Source organism: Sus scrofa, chromosome 1 (genome assembly GCF_054392235.1).
Source record: "Sus scrofa isolate SSC_HxYL_T2T_F1_AM1 chromosome 1, Sscrofa_HxYL_maternal_Yorkshire_Landrace_v2.0, whole genome shotgun sequence".
Taxonomy (NCBI): Eukaryota; Metazoa; Chordata; class Mammalia; order Artiodactyla; family Suidae; genus Sus; species Sus scrofa.
Window position 1 is genome coordinate 24,708,797 of NC_139383.1, and position 20,346 is coordinate 24,729,142.

General features: G+C 38.3%; 1 long non-coding RNA gene across 9 annotated transcripts in view; it reads right to left on the reverse strand.

Annotated features, from left to right (window-relative positions):
* The window catches only part of LOC110259987 (uncharacterized), a 1,024,192-nt gene that overhangs the window by 427,495 nt on the left and 576,351 nt on the right, over positions 1-20,346 (reverse strand). The window lies entirely within an intron of this gene.

The following is a 20,346-nucleotide window of genomic DNA, read 5'->3' on the forward strand; positions in this document are numbered from 1 at the left end:
TCTAGCACCCATTCATTCATCCATTCACTCATGACCAGCTGCAAAGTTGAATGTAGTGAGGCACCTCATCTAGATTTAAACAAAAAGTAAGAAGAGGGGTGCTGTGAAGAGGGGTGGGAGAGAGACCAGCCTCACAGTGTTTAATGAAATTACACATTCCTCAAATGCCAACTCCTCTTCCCTTGCAGTACCTGGTTTCACAGCAAACAGAGCTGACCCTCGGTTAATCACAAGATGGCATAAACCAGGAGCCTCTTTACCTCAACCCTGTTTATTAATTTCAGTATTACCCTGCCTAACCCTACTGACTCTGCTGGATTGCTCTCTTTTAGAAAACATTTTAGATCCATAGGCAACTCCCTTTATGAAATTGTATTATGAAACCACTTTCCAAAAACTACATACTATAATTATAAAAAGTGTATATTTTTAGACTAAAATAGTAATCAGCATCTTTTTAAATTGAGATACAATTGACATACATTATATTAGTTTCAAGTGTACCTGATTCCGTATTTGTATAAATTGTGAAATGATCACCACAATAAGGCTAGTTAATTTCTACCACCATATGTAGTTATACATTTTTTTTCTTTTGATGAGAACTTTTAAGATCTACTTTCTAAGTAACTGTCATATACAATAAATATTAACTATAAACACCATGCTGTACATTATGTTCCATGATTTATTTATTTTACAACTGTGTAAAACTGGTCAAAAGATTCAAACTTGCAGTAGTAAGCAACCATAAGCAAATGTTTACATTAAACTAGTGGTGGTGAGTTTCATTCTTAAGTAAAAGCCACAATGCTAAACTTTTTAGATACAGTAATACTAATAAAGATCCATTAAACTCTGAGCCCTATCCATCTCAGCATGAACTTTAACTATAATCTAATTACATGTCAATTAGATATTTAGTTCATATTAATGTAGCTGCATAAATCCTTTTTGCAACCAGGAGGAATAAAAATAAATAAATCTTGTTTTACTAAATTTAATTGAAAGCACATTCAGAAAAATGATCTTCGTATTAGAGTAATAGCCTGGCTGACCTCTCCAATCACTTTTTGTGTTATGAAAAGCCTTGAAATTCTTTAAACTAAATTTAAGTGTACATGTTTTCTCATAGTTCTCCATCTTGCAAATTCAGATTTTCATAATAATTTCTTCTGTATATATCTAGCACAATGTCATGCTCACCTGAATACTTTTATTTCAATTACATATGGATAAACAACAGAACATAGTTTGTTCATCTTAGAGAAATGTCTCTATCTCATCTCTCTCTCTTTTTCTCACACACACATATATACATAACATAATACACATCAATACACATATTCACACACATACCTGCAAACACATAACTGTGTTAACTCATTTACATTTTCACCTAATCTCAAGCAGAATAAATGATGATTATTTTTAAAATGTGTAAATAAAGATCAAAACCTGTTATAGCAAACTAATGGCCAAAAATAAAAGCTAAAAGGGAAAACCAAAGGAAGAATGCAGGAAGGAAATCCTACCTGAGGAACGCTGCTGTCATTCAGCCAAGACTTAGTGCATAGTTTCCTAACAGCCTAAGCAAAGAGACAACATGATGGATTACAGGGCTATCATTTTCTATGAAAAGAAAGCACACCAGTTCATCAACAGAGGCAAACTATCCTATCCCTGAGTTTGAAGATGAATTTGTCAAAATGATCTTTATATAACGGACAGTGAGCTCCATAATGTCCCCCATAGCAATTTTACAAGCAATATAGAGACGTTCCACATGGCTATTCCTTATAGTGCTCTGACACTGAAGCCAAGTGCTTGTTGAAAGTTGTGGTTCTACAAAGGCAGGGAGGGAGGAGAAGGCAGAGAAATAAGAGAAAAAGAAGTTGGCAGAAAGAAAAGGCAAAAGTATGTGTGTTTCTGCAACATGACAATACAAATTTGTTTTTAAACAATAAAGAAAACTGGATAGTTAATACTTAGCATATCTTGTTCAAATACCATTGTCTTTCTGAATTTCTGGTGGAAGTTATATGGTAGATCATTTAGGTATAAAAAGATGGCATATCATTCTGAAAATTGAGGAAATTATTGTGTTTTTGCCATCTTGTAGCCAAATCCCATGCACATGATATGGTCTGTAGACAGTATCTGTTATGTTATCCTTTGTCTTTATATTTAGAATACATGCTTAATAGAGGCATCAAGGTTCTGCTCCATGAGCCATGTACACTGATACAAATGTACCTTGTGTGGACACTTAAACTCTTGCTTTAATGATATATATATGGCTTTGTGGAGATTTTAGATCATCAAAATTATATTTCAAAGTGCTATAATTTGCCTAGAAGACAGGTGTTAGATATGCAACCTATCAAGTTTTTTTTTTGCTTTTCACTTCTAAGAGAAGTTATTATCTTAGGATTTGAAATTATCTTTTATAAAAATAAATGTAACTGGATATTGCAAGAGCTTTGTAGTAGACCTGGCTTTTAATCTCAGCTCTGATAAGTATTAGGTAAGTGAACTGGGGCAAGTGGCTTAAATTTTGTTAGCTTCAGTTTCTGCATCTGTAAAAGGGTGATGGCCATACCTTCCTTGGAGGTTATCTGTAGAATGACAGGTCATATGGTGAGTGCATGTAGCATGCCTAAAACACAATGCACACAGAATAGCCATCAATCAGCCATCAATCAGCTAGTAAGCATTTTGAGTACTGCTATCCCAACTTCAGAATTGAGACTTCTTTTCTCTTCAGAGAAGCAAAGGCTCCAGTTCATTCCACATACTGTTGCTAATGGATTTATCATCTCTAAATGCCAACAACTCTATAAAAATAAATAAGAGAGGGAATGGAGACATTTAGCCTGAAAACATACCTCTCACTTTGCCTAAATATGTGAACCATAATAATTTTGAGTTTTATTCTGTCTACCATCTTATGGGACCTACATTTTTTTTTTAATTTCAGATGGATAAAAGAGATTTCACAAAGACCATCTAGAGCAATTTCCTGAAGAAAAGCTTTGCTAATACGGTCATGATAATTTTTATGGAGTTAAAATCTGGTAGTCCAATTAACCAAGGAGCTGCTACGATGGGTGAAACACATTGATTTCTCTATGTCACTGGGCTCACAGTGGCCTCTTAATAGACCCACCATCAACTCACATTCTACCACTGGAGATGGAGTCTCAAAATGTAAAATGACTGTCTCAAAAATCTGAAGGTACCCTAGGATAATAGCACTTTACATGAGTGTGTAAATTTTGCTGACTTCGAATGGGAATATGCATACCTATTTATAAATATGAATGGATAATTCTCTTCTCTCTCTCACTCAAGCAATTGTACAAATGAAAAGGACTGTAATTCTGCAAATTAACTATTTTATTTGATTTATTGTCTACAAGAAGAAGATGGTATTGACTCTCGTATCTGTTATCTTCTCTAATGTAAAGTCAGTATGGTATAGAGGAAAGAATATGGGTTTCTGAATTAGATGAACTTGTATTTTAATTCCAGCTTCTCAATTCACTAGCTGAATAAACTTGAAAATACACCCACATCTCTCTCTCTTTTTTTTGGGGGGGGGGGGAGTGCTGCACCTGCAGCATATGGAAATTCCCAGGCTAGGAGTCAAATCAGAACTACAGCTGTCAGTCTAAGCCACAGCCACAGTAATGCAGGATCCAAACCACATCTGCAACCTACATCACACCTTACAGCAACACCAGATCCTTAGCCCACTGAGTGAGGCCGGGGATTGAACCCGCAACCTCATGGTTCCTAGTTGGTTTCATTTCCTCTGTGCCACGACGGGAACTCCCACATCCCCTCCTTAAATCTTGGTTTCTTCATGTGTAAATAGGGATAATAACTATCTCATTGTTTAACTTTCCTATTCCAGTGGAAGTAAAATCACTTTGTATTCCCTTATCAATGTACCACTGTATAGAAGCTGACACTCAGAGTGTAAATGAAAACTCAAGCAAGTTTTAATGTCATCTTTTTTCTGCCAACATTGAGAAGATAAAGAAAGAGAAGGAATTCCAGTCAGCTAGGCATGTTCAGGGTGACAAACCTTCACCACTGGGAAGGCATGGGACACACTGACAGCAAAGGACTTCAGTGTTGTTTTGACAGCCACGTACCATTAGAAACTCTCTTCTTTCCTCATGAGCCAGAAGAATAACAGAGCTTCTATCAGAAGATCCCAGGAGCAGAATGTCAGGCCAAATTCATGCCTGTAGCCTTAGACTATTCCAGAGTTTACTTCAAGGCTGTGAGTAAGCCCCAGACTTTTAGGTCCAATGGGACTGGTAGAGTCTGACTCTTCTGAGGACAGGATAAATGGGGCAGGAAGAGATGGGAGGGTGTGTGTGTGATGTAGCCTAATCACATCTAGAATGGGGTGGAGTTTGTTGAGGGTGACGGGGAAGGCAGAGGCTATGCTATCCCAGCAAACTCAACCAAACACCTCTTTTCAAATGAGAGCTATAATCCAATGCCAAATTTTCAGTGATTCCCAAATCTGCAGTGTCAGAGTCAATTTCCTCAGACATTTTTATATCTAGGTCCCATAGCTTTTAAATTCCTTAAGGGCTTTTTCCGTGACCAGATAAAATCTTCTCACAATGTAGCTTCTTATAAGAAGAGTCGACCCCAGGAAGATGGAATTGTCCCAGGGACCCCTTATCAAAATGAAGATCAAATGAAATACCAGGTGAAAAGTGTCTGGCCCATAGGAGGCACTCAACACACCCTACATTCTCACTGTGATCAGATTCATTTCTCCATTCTTACAAAAAATACGTATTTGTTGAAGGTCTCCTAAGTGTTAAGCATTGGACTTGATCCTGGAGCAAAGCAATGACTGAGAATGACAAATCCAGACCCTCAGAGAATGTAAAGTCTGGCTTTCACCTATGCTTTAAATTATTTCTCCCAGACATGGTCTCGGCAGTGTGATTTGTTAAATGAGCACTTCATTAGGTTAAAAGAAAAACTTGGGTTTCTAGTTCTACTATTAATTACATATGACTTTGGAAAAACCATATAATACTCCTGCATGTCAGTCTCTATAGAAAACAATAACAATATCAGCAATGGACAGATAAGCTTTAAAATCCTTTTTTTCCGAACATAGGTAACTACACAGTTATCAAACATGTATCTTTGGACTTGTTCATGCCATACTTCAACCAACCAAGCTCACTAACCTTCTCAGAAGGACTGTTTTTCTTGCCTGATCTTATTACCTTGATCTTATTGCCACCCTGTCTTCATGCCTCACTGGCTAATAATGGGAGTAGGGTTCTGATGCCCCAATTTCAACAATGTTCCTGTTGCACAAAGGTTTTCAGATCAAAGTGACTAGCAAGGCTTAGAGTGTAACCATAAACAAGCAGGTCTCGGAGCACCCTCTCCAGCAGTGGACAGCTGCTCGGAAGCTGTCTACCCCATGATTTAACACTGTGAACTTGTTCTGAAACAGCTCTTTTCGACACCAGATGTCCGACAATGGCTATTTTCACAGGCCTTCCACAGCCCCTGCTAAGCTCACACATGTCATTTTGCTCTAAAATGTGCTATATCAATGACATGTCTCACACCATCTCCTATCTCGGGTTTCCTGAGAAAAGGAAGGCGCTTGGGTGAAATCAGAGACTCCCCTGGACTGATTGGTAAGTTTCAGCCTTATCTGGGTTCTCCCATGTTTCAGGGTAGTTTTGTGCACTTTGGTGATGCCGAGAACAGATTGATGCCAATAAGCCGTTTGAGATAAGAACTAATTGGAAACAGAAGGTTGAAGAATGATGATGTTGTGAACGAGCAAGGGGACAGACAAGTAATTATTCAGGCAGAATTTCTTTACACAGAAGGCAGATGGAAAAGGGAACAAAATTCCAAAGTCCATGGCAGAAGTAAGCAGCTGCACATTTCTTTTTTGTGGAAAAGCAAACAGAGTGAGTGATTCAGTGGGTTGGTAATGGGCTCCAGGGATCCCTAAGGAATCACAACGTGCTGGCAGCCCACAGCATGTAAAATCACTCAGTGGTCACCATCTAGTTCACCTCCTCAACTGACTCTAATTGTGAAGCATATGAGAGGAGATTTAAGGGAGAGACTGAAGAGAAACAGCCTCCTGTTCACACAAGAATTACATGAGAGGTGTGCTCCAGAGAAGGCAGGAAGATCAACACACACACACACACACACACACACACACACACACACACACACACACACACGTTCCTGATTCATAACAAGCCATAGATCAGATTTAACTGAACATGTCCATTCATCAATATAAATTTGCTACAGATAGAAATCATGAGAAAGTGGAATCTTGGAAAATATTCCTCAAAAGTACCATAGAGTCATCAGGTTGTGAATAAACAGCACTCTAGATTTTGAAGCTGAATTCAAAAGACAAAGGCAATAATAATTAGTAATCAGGGTGGGAAATGGAGACACCAACTTCCCCCCAAAGCAAAATCCATTAGCAATGACCTTACTCAGCAGGACTAATTTAAAAGCTGCTTAACACTATACTGTCTACCAAAAAAAAAAAAAAAAAGAAAAAGAAAAGAAAGACCCAAAGAATCTTTCTCAGGCTCAAACTATCTGTCTATCCCCAACTCTTTCTCTCTCTTTCTCCTATATATATATATACACACACACATACGAGAGTGACTTAAGGAAAAATGCACTGAGAGAACATTCTTCAAGGACATCCCTCCCCAGTTAGATGGGAACATGAAACCAGATCTCAGGCTTTACAGTGATGAAAGGGGTTTTCTTTTTTTCTTTTCTTTTTTTTTCATTTTTTTAAAGTTTTATTGAAGTATAGTTGATTTGCAATGTGATAGTTTTTGCTGTTCAACAAAGTGATTCAGTTATATGCATACACAATCACAGAACATTGGGTCAAGTTCCCTGTGCAAAACAGCAGGTCCCCGTTGGCCAGTCCACATACCACAGTGTGCCTATGCCAATCCCAAACCCTCAGTCCATCCCACCCCCACAACCTGTCCCCTTCTGTAACCATAAGTTTGTTTTCTTTTCTTGGTCTTTTTAAGACTGCATCTGTGGCATGTGGAAGTTCCCAGGCTAGAGGGCTAATCAGAGCTGCAACTATCCACCTACACCACAGCGACAGCAATGCCAGATCTGGGCCATGTGTGCAACCCACACTGCAGCTCACAGCAATGCCAGATCCTTAACCATTGAGTGGGGCCAGGTATCGAACCCACATCTTCACAGATACCAGTCAGGTTTATTACTGCTGAGCCTCAACCGGAACTCCGTAAGTTTGTTTTCAGTCTGTGAGTTTGTTTCAGTTCTGCAAATAAGTTTATTTGTATCCTTTTTTGAGATTCCACATATAAGTGACATCATATGATGTTTGTCTTTCACTGTCTGACTAACTTCACTTAGTATGATAATCTCTAGTTTCATCTATATTGTGCAAATGGCATTATTTCATTCTTTTTATGGCTGAGTATTATTCCATTGTATATATGTATCACTTCTTTATCCAATCCTCAGTTGATAGGTATTTAAGTTGGGTGCTTCCATGTCTTGGATATTTTAAACAGTGCTGCAATGAACAGCAGGGTGCATGTATCTTTTCTCTAGACAGATGCCCAGGAGTGGGATTGCTGGATCATATGGTAATTGTATTTTTAGTTTTTCGAGGGCTCTCCATAGTGATTTTACCAATTTCTTTCCCACCAACAGTGCAGGAGGGTCCCTTTCCTCTGTACTCTCTCTAGCATTCATTGTTTGCAGATTTTTTGATGATGGCCATTCTGGCTGATGTAAGGTGGCACCTCACTGTAGTTTTGATTTGCACTTCACTAATAATTAGCAATGCTGAGCATCTTTTCATGTGTTTTTTTGGGCCATCAGTATGTCTCTGGAGAAATGTCTATTTAAATCTCCTATTTTTTGATTGGGTTGATTGTTTTTTTGATATTGAGATGCATGAGTTGTCTGTATATTTTGGAGATTAATCCCTTGTCAGTCATTTCATTTGTAAATATTTTCTCTAAGTGCATGGGTTTATTTCTGGGCTTTCTATCCTGTTCCAATTGACCTATATTTCTGTTTTTATGCCAGTAACATACTGTTTTCATGACTGTAGTTTTGTAGTATACTCTGAAGTTAGGACCCTGATTTCTCCAGCTCCATTCTTCTTTCTCAGGATTGCTTTGGCTACTCGGGGTCTTTTGTGTTTACATACAATTTTTTAAATCTTTTGTTCTAGTTCTGTGAAAAATGTCACTGATAATTTGATAAGGATAGTGTTGAATCTGTAGATTGCCTTGTATAGAACAGTCATTTTGGCAATACTGATGCTTCCAATCCAAGAACATGATATACATTTCCATATGTTTGTGTTATCTTTGATTGTCTTCAAAGATGTCTTATAGTTTTCATAATACAAGGCTTTTGCCTCCTTAGGTAGGTATATTCCTCTTATATGAGTATTGCTATTTCAGTTTTCTTTTAATCTGTTTGCATGGAATATCTTTTTCCATTCTTTCACTTTTAGTCTGTGTGTCCCTAGAACTGAAGTGGGTCTCTTGTAGACAGCATATATATGAGTCCTGTTTTTGCATCATTTAGTCAGTCTCTGTTGAATCTGAATAAGAGCCTTGCCAAGTAGAATAGTCTTGGTTGTAGTTTTTGTTTGTTTGTTTGTTTGTTTTTCCCATCACTTTAAGTATATTGTACCATTCTCTTCTAGCCTGAAGAGTGTCTGCTGAAAAAAATAGCTGATAAACATATTGGGGTTCCCTTGTATCTTATTTGTTGCTTCTCCCTAGCTGCTTTCAATATTTTCTCTTTGTCTTTAATTTTGGTCAGTTTGATGAATATGTGTCTCAGAGTATTCCTCCTTGGGCATATTCTGTGTGGTATTTGTCATGCTTCCTAGACTTGAGTGAGTGATACCTTTCTCATGTTAGGGAAGTTTTCAGCTATTATCTCTTCAAATATATTCTCCAGCCTCTTCTCTATCTCTTCTCATTCTGGCACCCCTATAATGCAAATGTTGATGTGTTTAATGCTGTCCCAGAGTTCTCATAGACTGTTCTCATTTCATTCTTTTTTCTTTATTCTTTTCCACATCAGTGATTTCCACCAGTATATATTCTACCTCACTTATTCATTCTTCTGCTTCCTATAATCTTCTATTGGTTCCTTCCGGTGAATTTTTCATTTAGCTTATTGTGTTGTTCATCTCTACTTGTTTATTCTTTAAATCTTCTATTTATTTGCTAAATGTTTCTTGTATCAATTTTTGCCTCCATTTTTTTTTTCCAGAGATCTTGGATCATCCTTACTATCATTACTCTAAAGTCTTTTTCATGCAGGTTGCTTATCTCTACTTCACTCATCTATTCTTCTGGAATTCTGTCTTGTTCCTTTATCTGGCTCATATTTCTCTGCCACTTCATTTTGTCTAACTTTCGGTGTGGTCTCCTTTTTGCAGGCTACAGAGTGTAGCCTCTTTTGCTTCTGGTGTCCACCTCCTTGTGGGTAAATTTGATACAGGAGCTGGTGGCAGGGCTCCTGATGGGAGGGACTGGTGCCTTCCCACTGGTGTTTGGGGCTGAGTCTTGTCCCTCTGGTGGGAGGGCTGTGTCTCCAAATGTGATTAGAAGCAGGTGTGTGTCTGTGTGTCTGGGAGGAGTTTAGGCAGGCTGTTTGATGATAGGAGGGGCTATGTTCCCACCGTGTTTGCTACTGGCCTGGGGCTTCTCAGTCCTGATGGGTAGGGCCAGATTTTTCCAAAATAGCAGTCTCCAGGGGAGCATACACCAATAAATATTCCCAAGACCTCTACCTCCATTGTCTTGCCCTCACAGCAAGTCACCACCACCCTGCTTTCCCAGGAGACCCTCAAATACCTTCTGGTAGGTCTAGTCCAGATTCTTATGGAGTCCCTACTTTGCCATGGCACCCAATGCACATGAAACCCTGTGTGTGCCCTCCAAGAATGGAGTCTCTGTTTCCCCCAGACCTATTGAGCTCCTGTGCTCAAGACCCACTGCTCTTCAACACCAAATGCTCTGGGGGCTCCTATTCCCAATACCAGATGCCCAGGCTTTGGGAGCCTGGTATGGGGCTCAGAGCTTTCACTCCTATGGGAGAGCCTCTGTCAGAGAGTTATTTTTTCAGACTGTAGGTTACCCATCAGAGTGTATGGGGTTATTATATAGTAAAAGTGTCCCTCCTACTATTCTAATGTGGCTTCTTCTTTGTCTTTGGGTGTAGGATATCTTTTTTGGTATCTTCATGTCTATTCTGTGGATGGTTGTTAAGCAGTTAGTTGTAATTTTGGTGCTTTTGTGAGAGGAGATGAGCTCAAGTCCTACTCTGCCATCTTGTCTGGACCACCAAGGAGGTTTTTTCTTTTTCTTTTTTGGCTGCACCCATGGCATATTGCAATTTTTCAGGCAGGGATTGAATCTGAGCCACAGCTCTGACCACAGCTGCAGCAGCCTTGGCTCTTTGACCCACTGTGCCAGGCTGAGGACCAGACAGCACCCCAGCAGCCACCCAACGTAATGCAAAAACAACGCTGGACCCTTAACCCACTGCACCACAGTGAAAACTCCCATCAAGGAGTTTTTAGTACATAGAAAGTATGAAAGAAAAAAAAAAAGAAAAGAAAGGTAATATCTCATTTTAGGTAAAAGCCATAATTTGGTAATAATGAATAAAAAAAAACAGCAAAAATTATTAAAGAAAACAAGAAAGGGCAATAATAGATTTCAGAACAAGGGCAAGAATAGATTTCAGAATAATACATTTTAGGATGGGATGAGGTATGAATCTCTACAATGCTTCATTGGTTTAAGGTTTTTACAAACTGAAGCTGAAGTACATCCAATTGCAACAATTTCTTTGCCTCAAATCCCTCTTCTCTTCTCCCCTCAAGTGTCTAAATGCTTCCTGCTTTGGTCCAGGCACCCAGATCTCTTCTGTTGGTCTAGCCTCTCTCAACCTTTTCCTCTAGCTAAATCACACTCAGTCTTCTGACCTTAGTCTCAAAGTCTCAGAGATGCCTGGCTCGAGTTCCTTCCCCATCTTTAAAAGGGAACCACTAGATTATTTTCTCATAAAACTTATGAGTTTTCTTATACAATGTGCAATGAAATTTGCAATTATGTATTTATTATCCTCCCCACCACACTGTGAACTCCTTTTAAGTGGGAACTTGTCTGTTTCGTTCACTATGGGGATATTTAGTCTCAGCAGAGAGCTTGGGTCAGAGTAAGTTCTCAATAAACTTGTGGCTGAATTAACAGATACCTCTCCCAAATATCTCATACGCCATAGCATTTTGCTACCTATGGCTAAAAGTAATATTACGAATAATATAATTGATGATAGCACATATAACTGTATTATATATAGCATACATAATGACAAAAACAACAGTTAAATCTAGGCCTAAACAATTAATTGTGTATCAGGCATTGATCTGAGAATCTTGTTTACATTGATTCATTTCATCCTCAAGAAACCTCACTGGTGTACACACTATTGTGATACTCTTTTTTTTCTTTTTTCTTTCTTTTTTTTTTTTTTTTTTTTTTTTTTTTTTGTCTTTTTAGGGCCACACCTACAGCATATGGAAGTTCTCAGGCTAGGAATCAAATCAGAGTTGCAGATGCCAGAAATGACACAGTCACAGCAATGTCAGATCTGAGCCATGTCTGCAACCTACGCCATAGCTCATGGCAATGCCGAATCGTTAATCCACTGAGTGGGTCCAGGGATTGAACCCACATCCTCATGGATACTAGTCGGGTTTGTTACCTCTGAACCATGATGGGAATGCCTCATTTTAGAAATGAAGACATTGAGGCACTGAAAGTTAAATTACTTGATCAAAGTCACCTAGCTATTAAATGACAGAAGTTTCCAGCAATCCCACTCATGGGCATATATCCAGAAAAAAAACAATAATTTGAAAATATACATGCACAACAATGATCACCGCAGCACTATTTACAATACCCAAGACATGGAAGCAACCTAAATATCCATCAACAGAGGAAAGGATAAAGAAGATGTGGTACATATGACTAAATATTACTCAGCCATAAAAAAAGAATGAAATAAAATCAAAGATGACACAAATAGATGGAAAGATATACCATGCTTGTGGATTGGAAGAGTTAATATTATCAAAATGACTATACTACCCAAGGCAATATACAGATTCAAGGCAATCCCTATCAAATTACCAAGGACATTTTTCACAGAACTCAAACAAAATACTATAAAGTTTGTTTGGAAGCACAAAAGACCCAGAATAGCCAAAAACATCCTGAAAATGAAAAATGCAGCTGGAGGAATCAGGCTCCCTGACTTCAGACTCTACTACAAAGCAACAGTCATCAAAACCATATGTTGCTGGCACAAAGACAGAAATATAGACCAGTGGAACAGGATGGAAAGCCCAGAATTAAACCCACACACCTACAGCCAACTAATCTATGACAAAGGAGGCAACGATATACAATGGAGAAAGGACAGCCTGTTCAATAAGTGATCCTGGGAAAACTGGACAGCCACATGGAAAAGAATGAAATTAGAACACTCCCTAACACCATACACAAAAATAAACTCCAAATGGATGAAAGACCTAGGTATAAGACCAGACACTATCAAACTCCTAGAGGAAAACATAGGCCAAACACTCTCTGACATAAACGACAGCAACATCTTCTCAGATCCACCTATCAGAATAGTGACAATAAAAAGAAAAATAAACAAATGGGACCTAATCAAACTTCAAAGTTTCTGCACAGCAAAGGAAACCCTAAACAAAATGAAAAGACAACCCACAGAAGGGGAAAAAATCTTTGCAAGTGAATCAACTGACAAGGGATTAATCTCCAAAATTTATAAACACCTTCTGCAGCTCCATACCAAGAAAACAAACAACCCCATCAAAAAATGGGCAGAAGATATAAACAGACAGTTCTCCAAAGAAGACATACAGATGGCCAAAAAACACATGAAAACATGTTCCACATCACTCATTATTAGAGATGTTCAAATCAAAACCATGATAAGGTACCACCTTACACCAGCCAGAATGGCCATCATCCAAAAGTCTACAAACAAGAAGTGCTGGAGAAGGGCTGGAGAAAAAGGAACCCGAGTACACTGTTAGTGGGATTGCAAATTGGTACAACCACTGTGGAAAGCAGTATGGAGATTCCTCAGAAAACTAAACATAGAACTACCATTTGACCCAGCAAGCCCACTCCTGGGCATCTATCCAGAGAAAACCATGACTCGCAAAGACACATGTACTCCGATGTTCATTGCCGCACTCTTTTCAATACCCAAGACATGGAAACAACCTAAATGTCCATCGACAGAGGAGTGGATCCAGAAGATGTGGTACATATACACAATGGAATATTACTCAGCCATTCAAAGGAACGAAAGAACGGCACTTGCAGCAACATGGATGGACCTAGAAATCATCATGCTAAGTGAAGTCAGCCATACAATGAGACACCACCATCAAATGCTTTCACTGACATGTGGAATCTGAAAAAAGGACAGACTGAACTTCTTTGCAGAACAGATGCTGACTCACAGACACTGAAAAACTTACGGTCTTCGGAGGAGACAGTTTTTGGGGGTGGGGGGATGTGCCTAGGCTGTGGGATAGAAATCCTGTGAAATTGGATTATGATCATTATACAACTATAGATGTGATAAATTCATTTGAGTAATAATAAAATGGAAAAAAATTTAAAAAAAGAATGAAATAATGGCATTTGCAGCAACATGAATGAACCTAGAAACATAATAAGTCAGAGAAAGACAAATATCACATGAGATCACTTATATGTGTAATCTAATAAAAAGTGACACAAAAGAACTTATTTACAAAGCAGAAACAAGCAGATTTCAAAATCAAATTTATGGTCACCAAAGGGCAAAGCATGGAGGGGAGGATACATTAGGAGGATGGAGTATACACATGCTACTGTATGTAAAATAGATAACTAGTAAGGATCTATTACATAGCACAGAGAAATATACTCAAGATTCTGTAATAACCTATGTGGAGAAAAAAGAATGGATATATGTATAACTGATTCACTTTGCTGTATACCTGAAACTAATACAACATTATTGGTCAATTATACTCTAATAAAATTAAATACATAAATACATAGTGGAACCTGTATTAGAAACTGTTCTTCAGAGCAGCAAAACCAATAGGATGTGTAGGTATTATGAGAAATTTACATTAATGAATTGAATTACAATTTTGTGGGAGCATACAGGACTCTATTTGTTGGGTAGGCTGGAGACTTAGGGAAGAGTCAATGTTGTCATTCGAATCTGAGGGCAATTGCTGGTAGAATTCCCTTTTTTTTTTTTTTTTTTTCTTTAAGGGCCATACCTGTGACATATGGGAGTTCCTGGGCTAGGGGTCAAATAACGGCTGAAGCTGCCAGCCTACACCACAGTCATGACAGCACAGGATCTGAGTCGCATCTGCAACTTTATCGGAGGTTTGCAGCGGTGCCAGATCCTTAACCTACTGAGCAAGGCCGGGGATTGAACTCACATCTTCACAGACACTATGTCAGGTTCTTAACTCACTGAGCCACAATGGGAACTCAAGAATTCCCTCTTCTTGAGGTTATGTTAGTCTTTTCTCTTAAGGCCTTCAACTGATTGGATAAGTTCTATCACCTTTTGGAAGGTAACCAGCTTTATTTGAGGTTTGATGATTTAAATGTTATTCACATTTTAAAAAATAACTTCATATCAACATCTAGACTGGTGTTTGAGCAAAAATACTGGGTACCATGGCTTTGCCAAGTTAATACATAAAATTGATCATCACAGACCAGGATAAAAATTCAGTCTAACTCAATATCCAAGTACCTAATAAATATACTATTCAGGCATTTAGACTATGAGGATTCTCTTAAAGTTTATTTTCTACACTTAAGACAGTGGGGAAAAAAATGTACAGTTGTGTGTGTGTGTAATTGTGTGTGAGAATAAATAATAAAATTCAGGAACATTTGCTCTAATAGTTTCCACAAATGAAAATATTTCCTCATTTTACTGGGATAATTATTAAGTATCAAGACAGAAAAAAAAAAAACTGTAGGACTTATAGTTTAAAGATAATCTATTGCTTATTATCAATTTTCAAATAAACTTTAAATGGCAGGAAAGGAACTTGGCACTTCAAAGGAATCTGTATCTCACTGTATCCCAAAACAGGAGAATAACTAAATTAACAGCTATGTTTTCAAAGCAGAACAGTGACCAGAATGACAGCCTCCAAGTTCTGGTTGTGATTCTGCCATGAGTTGAAAGTGATCATGAGCAGAGCCAACTACGACCACTCAGGGTGACCATGAGTTCCCCCACCACAGCTTTGCCACCAACTTCCCTTCAAATCTAATAGTCCAAGTTTCATGCTCACTTTTTTGGAGCAAGGTACCACATCTAGACATATGGATTAAATTAAAAACATGTCATCCTTCACACAAAGCACAGTTTATTATTTAGAAGCCACCATAGTAGAGAAAGAAATATTGCCATCATGGACTACAGATCCAGGCTTCTGCATTATTCACATTCATAAAGTAGAGAGAGAATTTCCAATTACGGATGTTGACACATTATAGAATATTGGGAGAAGCAATTACTGAAGCACGTTTTCAGAGAACAGCTTTTTCTTTAAAGTAAAGCCTGGATTTCCAGGAGATGGCCACTAGAGAATTGGAGTAAATATTTGTAAGGATTTTTTTGAAGATCTGAGGATAAGAGAAGCTATTTGCTGAGAACTTTTATCCATCATTAAAACAGATACCCTGAAGCCTGGCAGTGAATGGAGTTCCACTCTGCTCCCTGACATACCCACTTTTTTGGTATAAACCACAGTAAAGGTGATGAATCATCAGATCCCAGAAAAATAAGACTCTGTAGGTCAGTTCCTTCAGGGCAGAGCATCCAGACAGAATGATAGTTATGCCATTCACCAGAAGTAGACATCAGTTCATCTAAAACATTCAAGTAAAAGAGTCCAAACTGAGGAATCAAAATTTTATGTATAACTAGAGGCATGATAATTGATGATTTGGAACACCAAGAAGCAATGTTTACATTTCAAACATATAGGCCTTGATTTTCCTGGCATGAACATGAATCAAACAAAAAGGATATGCACAGTTACACAGGAGGAGACATGTTTCAGCTCTGAACATTTCACTGGAAATGACAAAAAGAGCCTGTGGGAAAACCCAGAGGATAAGTGAATTGAGTGAACACAATAGGAACTTGCACATAGAGATGATGTTAAAGGAGGTAGAATCAGGCTATTTAAGAAGAGAGTAAATCACATTTCATAATGTTCCATTTGCCTGTTTCTTTAAGCTCTTAACAGTACGGAGGAGGTATTATGTCCAATCTTCTGCTGGGTTCCCCCTAAACAATGCCATGATAAGGCAACTCTGTAGGGCTAAACATCAGAAGCAATGCAAAAAAGGTCAGAGAGGATATTATGCAAAGGATGTGATAAATATATCGGCTCATGAGAGAACATAAGAGAGGAAGAGGTAGATGGTGAAGCTGGTGGGTGGAAAGTTTAAAAAAAGAAACAAAGACTATTTGTCAAGGGGTTGTGTAAACACAGAGAAGCAGAAGTGAAATGCTCTCCCAAATTCTAAGTGAGATGTTGGAATAAAATGAGTTACTGACCATCTTAACAGAAACGTGTTAAGAAAGAGACACTGTGGGAAAAGAAATATCAACAATAAACTATTTTATTAACCATCTACCCCTGTATGTTTGGGAGCACACTGACCTCATTTGATGCACAGGAGGTCATATCTGAGAGAAAAGAGAAATATGCAACAGGGCAGAGTCAGGAAGGAGAGGGGGAGCCTGAGGGCTCACTAACATGCACAGCACATGGTAGCTGAGCCCAGGTGACTTAATAGGATTCCCCAGGTAAAAGAGCAGATGAAGAAGACCAACTGGGCAAGGATAAAGGTGGGGCAGGCACTGAAAGACATAGCAAAGTAATAAAAAGAAGAATTGGATTATACCATGGATTAGAAAGAGGAAGTATGAAATTTATCAAAAAGGGGAAGAGAAAGCCCTGTAAAATAAAATAGGAAACTGATGAGGAAAAGAGACCCAAATGCAAAATAAAACACTTAACTGATCTCACAATAATCAGTTAAATTATCAGTTAAATAGCATAAATATTAAGTAGACCAAGTTTGAAGGTTGCCTTGTTCTTCAAGCATCCAGCATCTTTACAGAGCAACCAAATCCTCTTGGCAGTGTATCGCTACCCCCTCCAGCTGACAGTGCAGGCTCTCCTTAGTCAGAGGTGCAAGAACACAATCAAAGTTTCACATGCTTCTCAAAGCAAGTCAGGCATCTTTCCCTTCTACAAGGGCCAGCACTTCTGTGATCACTAGCAAGTTCCAGCTACAATTTGGTATGATTGGGTGTTCAAATACCTGAGGCTGTGAGCAGGCTAGAGCTACTTTAAAAGAATATTCCAAAGTAGAACAGTAACTGAAGCAAAGTTGGTTTCGTTGACTTTCCGTTCACACTCTCACTTAATTCATTCTATTCCTGCTCCCATCCTCATGGCTCCTGGGATAGCTCTGAACTTGCCCCTGCCTTTCACCTCATGAACATCTTGAAAAGACACACTGCCAGTAGCCATAGTGTGTATTTAATCAATGCTGAGACAAAGGACACATACCTGGGTTTTGAATCTTCGTTAAGAGACCTGCTCTTTGAATGTTTAAAATACCTTTCCTCTGGTGTTGTGACTTTTCAACATACTAGCAAATTTTCTGCCTCCCTTGGTTCTCAAAATGAATGGTTTAAAAAACCATCAGCCGTTAGTCAGAAACAGGTTTGGATGGAAGGATTTTTCCCTCTCTTCCCTGTCCACTCCAATATTTTAAAAGTCCATTATTCTTCATGTTTGTGGAAAAGCACACAGCCACATTTCAATTTTGCCTGAATGCCATGTCGCATGGCTAGAGATTTTGCAATAGTTTATGAGGTGACAGCATGCTAGAGTTTAGTTTTTGTGGGGGTGTGTGTGTGTGTGTGTGTGTGTGTGTGTGTGTGTGTGTGTACTTCCAAAGGGAAGGTCTTCTCTTTGCCTCTTTGAGGCTGCGGCAGAGAAGAAAGCTTCTAGTTTACGTTGGCTTTGTCAGCCCTGTAAGCAACCATCTGTTTCGGCGGCAGAGTGCGGTCTGTCAGTTTTGTTTTTGGTGGGGATGTAGTGGCAGGAGCTGGCTCATTGTTGCCTCTTGGAGAACCGCAAAGTCATTAACCATTCCAGTACTGGCTACAAAAGAGATGGCCACTCTCATCGTTGGGCCAGATTTTTGCTTTATCCAGTGCTGGAAGTACTACAAAAAACTGAATAGCTATTCATTGTGTTCCATTGTTCCCTAAAGAGGCAACATGCTCTTTGTTATAAAGCAACCTGGATTTTCCAACATACCATTTCATTTCAATGTCTGTGTGCCAAAGATGGAACAAAGTCTGGGTGCTGTAGACAAACAATCAAAACATGACAGTGACAAACACCCTGAGAGACCCCATTCACCAATACGTGAACAAGGATGTGTCGTTCACAGATGACGGGAGGGTGCACTAGGGCTGGGAAGAAAACAGAAAAGAATGGGGGAGGGGCTTGATTTTTAATATATTTGGGAGGTGTGATGCTTTTCTGATTGAACATAACTTTATAGGGCACAGTCCTAATAAATTAAAGACCCATGGAAAGAGATAAGGACAAACAGGTTTTATACTTATTCTATTTTTCTCATGGCTTCTCTCCATTTTTCTTTCCCTCTTTCTCTTTAATCTTGAATGTGATGTTCTGTCTTTTTTCCCATCCATAAAATGGACTTAACAACTAAATTTTGACTTATGAGATGTTGAAAAACTCCCCTCAAATGGATATATAAAATAGATTTTAAGAACTTTTGGAAATAGTCTCCCTGTAAGGGAAAAGTAAGGGAAATGAATAATTTACTCTTCTGTTTCTAACATCATGATCTCTGAACACTGTAGTACACATTTATTAATTTAATAGGACCAGTCAAGCATAAATGCTATCTCTATTTTCAACTGATGCCTTTATCTTTCCCAGTAAATTAAAAAGTTTGATAAAACGGTTAGATTGACTATCATAAGAAATACGAAAATACTTCCAGCAGTGTGGGCTAAATATTCTACATTTGTGACTATTCTAGTCCTATGTATAATGGCAGGGTTTGAAAAAATTAGATTCTCATCTTCCAAATATATTCTCAAAAAATCATCCCACCATTTTTCCTGACAGCTTACTAGATTTCTTGTTTTTTCCTAATTAACATTTATTTTGCTTTAAATAATAACTTATAAATATATTTATAAATAAATCCATGTCTGGTTATCAGGGTTCCTTTAGTATTTTTAGGCCCAGCTCAAATATTTCATTCTTTTTTTTTTCCTTGCTGAATATTTATCAATTTTACTTTTTTCTGTAGATATTTAGTTATCCATTTTTTGGTCTGCTATTTTGATTGTTCCTTAAAAACAAACTGTATACATAAATAATATTTAGGCCTAACCAAAACCATGTGGAACAGAGTATGTTTTACTTGCTATTTTTGAAAAATAAAACTCTTTAAGTTAGGAAAATTCTTGCTTTTTAAATTTCAGGGTATAGTTTTCCTAACTCAAGTATTTCACCTATGATTCTCTATATGACTTTAAAAATTTTAAGTGTTTTTTACACAATTAAAATTAGAATCATGTGAATGTTTCTATTACCTTGATTAAATTCAGTTTTACAGAAAGAAAGAATGTCCTGGATCTGACCTTGGGGATCATCTGGTCGGGCGGCCACAGCATCAACGGACATATTGACTCAACAGGTATCTTTATCCTGCTGTCTGCATCCAAAATGATGCAGATCACTCTTATCATGGTAGAGTATTCTAGAGAATACTGAAAGTCCAGCCAAAAAGTAGACGCTTGGCAAAATTACAGAGTAACTGATGTTTTAAGTGGTGTGCCCTTTTTTTTTTTTTTTTTTTTTTGTCTTTTTGCCTTTTCTAGGGCCACTCCCATGGCATATGTATGTTCCCAGGCTAGGGGTCTAATCGGAGCTGTAGCCGCCGGCCTACATCAGAGCCATAGCAACGTGGGATCCAAGCCGCGTCTGCAACCTACATTAAGTGGTGTGTCTTTGATTTTCTCATTAGAATTCAGTATCTGTGAAGG